This window comes from Kogia breviceps, chromosome 10 (genome assembly GCF_026419965.1).
Source record: "Kogia breviceps isolate mKogBre1 chromosome 10, mKogBre1 haplotype 1, whole genome shotgun sequence".
In the NCBI taxonomy this organism is placed as follows: Eukaryota; Metazoa; Chordata; class Mammalia; order Artiodactyla; family Physeteridae; genus Kogia; species Kogia breviceps.
In genome coordinates, this window is record NC_081319.1 from 76,452,264 (window position 1) to 76,455,357 (window position 3,094).

A 3,094-nucleotide genomic window follows, 5' to 3' on the forward strand; every position below is an offset into this window, starting at 1 on the left:
GCGTCTGCAGCCTGTGCTCCGCAACGGGAGAGGCCCGCATACCGCCAAAAAAAAAAAAAAAAAAAAAATATATATATATATATATATATATATACGAAAATGCTCTCACGGCATTATTTATAAAAGTAAAAATTTCAGCTATAGGATGAATACATTATAGTAGAATCATGCAGTGGAATACCTTATAATAATGAAAAAGAACAGACTACTGCTAGATGCAACAACTATATGAATACACAGTCCCTGCTCTCATAAAATTTAAGGTCAAGCTGAGAAGACATACATAAATATAAAATTACAACTGTGATAAGTACAATGAAGAAAGGGCACAGGATGGCCTGAGAACATATAGTAAGGAGATCTGACATGGTCAGAGGGGTTAAGGGGGCTTCCCTGAGAAGTGATGTTTGACTGAGATCCGAAGGTAAGTAGGTGGTAGAAGTGGACAGTAAAGGCTTCTAGGCAGAGGGAACTCCCATCCAGTGTTTCCCTACATTTACCTTTTTCATTGTCTTTGGCTGTGCCCACTCCAACCACCTACCAGTCTCCACCCATCCTCGCTCCAGGGCTGAGAGGAATCATTTCTTGACACACCTGCAACCCATACCTGACATAAGGTTTGGGAAGATCTGCCATATGCAAAGGCCCTGTGGCAGGGCCATCTATCCTGACTCCTTCAGAGCTTGATTATACACTGATCCACCCCTCCTAACAACTGGTCTTCCAAAATAGAAATGAACTCTCCTGATACCACTTTCTCCTTCAGTAGTGTTTTAGCTAAGTATTATCAGAAAACCCAACCAGCTTCACCATTACTGTGACATCTGAGGCTGGAGAAAATGATGAAACTGTCCAGACTATCCTCAAGTTTACATACAGGGAAAAGCACCCAGATGAAGCTCCCCTCTAGGAAATACTCTCCCAGGAAAATAATACTCTCCCTAGAAGATAATGATGTCTCAGACATTTAAAAATTATTAGCATTACAAACAGAGAAAACCTTGGTATGGTGATGATCTTCACTTTAGTTACAGCTGTGCAAGAAAATTTAAGTGAAATGGTAGATCAAATAAAAACTGGAAGAGAAGGAGAAAAGAAACAAAAGAAGCAGAAGCAGAAAAGGAATTATTTGAAGACACTCCTGTTACCATTAAGAATTTCTTAAGTTGGAAGGCCAAGTTTGATGCAGAACTCTTGAAAGTTAAAAAGAAATGAATTAAAAAGAACAAGCAGGAAAAACTAAATTAAGTGGGAGACAGCTGTTTGAAACAGATCATAATCTTGACACATGTAATACCCAGTTCTTGGAGGATGCTGGATACAGCGTGGAGGTAGATGAGTCGTTGGTCCAGGAAATGAATGATTTGGAGCTACAGGGTGAGGCGGATGATCTATACTACAATCCTGCTGAACACATAGTAACTTGACCAAATGGTGAACTATCCTCATCTTTTTTTTTTTTTTTTTTTTTGCAGTACATGGGCTTCTCACTGTTGTGGCCTCTCCCGTTGCGGAGCGCAGGCTCTGGACGCACAGGCTCAGTGGCCATGGCTCACGGGCCCAGCTGCTCCGCGGCATGTGGGATCTTCCCGGACCTGGGCACGAACCCGCATCCCCTGCATCGGCAGGCAGACTCCCAACCAGTGCACCACCAGGGAAACCCCTATCCTCATCTTAGAGAGGCTTGACTGCCACAGCATCTGTGTCTATGCTGAGAGTGTGTGTTGATTTTCTTTTCTTTATTCATAAGAAAAAATAATTTTCAGAACAATTTTCTGACAGCTTTCATCATTAAACTTAATAAACTGACCTTAAAATTTCAATCAATTGATCAATAAATAAAAATATTGAACTCCAGGGGCTTCCCTGGTGGCGCAGTGGTTAAGAATCCGCCTGCCAATGCAGGGGACACCGGTTCGAGCCCTGGTCTGGGAAGATACCACATGCTGGCAAGCAACTAATCCCATGAGCCACAACTACTGAGCCTGCACTCTAGAGCTCTTGAGCCACAACTACTGAAGCCCACGCGCCTAGAGCCCGTGCACCGCAGCAAGAGAAGCCACAGCAATGAGAAGCCCACGCACCACAACAAATAGCAGACCCCACTCGCCGCAACTAGAGAAAACCTGTGCGCAGCAACAGAGACCAAATGCAGCCAAAAATAAATAAATAAAATAAATTAAATTTTTAAAAAATATTGAACTCCAGGTAGTGATATGTGTACTGAAGTGTTTAAGAGCAAATGTACTAATGTCTGTAATTTCCTTTGAAATGAATCAAAAATAAGATCCTTGAAATTGATAGAAGAAGGGATGGATAAATGGAAAGTTCCGTGATAAGGCAAATATAGTAAAATCTTAACTGTAGAAATTAGGTGCTGGGCATTTGGGCATCACTACAATTCTTTCAACTTCGTGAACATTTTCAGAATTAAATAAAAACCTCATCAGATTGTGAATCACTGTATTGTACTTATATAATATTGTACATCAACTATACTTCAATCAAAAAATAAGTGTAGAAACAACCCCCCCCAAAAAAAAAACCTTCATTGGATGCAGATAAAGTGATTCATAAAGAGAAATGTGTAGTCCTAAATGCTTATATTACAAAAGAAAAGTTAAAAATTATTCATCTAAATTTCCAGTTCAAAAACTTAAGAAAAAAACAAGCACAGTAAACTTGAAGAAAGAGGAAGAGTGGCAGTAATAAAAAAATGAAAGCAGAAATTAATTGAATATGACAGAGATGCACAGAGACGGTAAAAAGACAAATAAAATAAAAATAAATATTTATTTTATTCTTTGAAATAAACTAATAAAATAGGCAAAACTCTGGCAGAATTCATTGATCAAGAGAAAAAAGAGAGAGAGCAAATAAACAATCTTAGAAAAGAGGGCTACAGATAAGTTATAGCCAGGCTACCACTAGCCCTCACAGTACCTTTGTGTGAATTAGGAAAAGGTTTCCCCTGTGGGTGGCCACAGCCCTAATACCTAGGGCTTGTTACTTGGAAAGCCTGGTACAGGCTGCTCCCACTCACTCCTTGTCCAGATAAGCTTGTGCTTAAACCACCTACACAACCATATTGGCA

At 40.0% G+C, this 3,094-nt stretch overlaps 1 pseudogene; it reads left to right on the forward strand.

Moving 5' to 3' along the window:
- The first annotated feature begins 1,006 nt into the window (after positions 1–1,006).
- Positions 1,007–1,427, forward strand: LOC131764193 (RWD domain-containing protein 1 pseudogene; annotated as a pseudogene).
- The last annotated feature ends 1,667 nt before the right edge of the window (positions 1,428–3,094 follow it).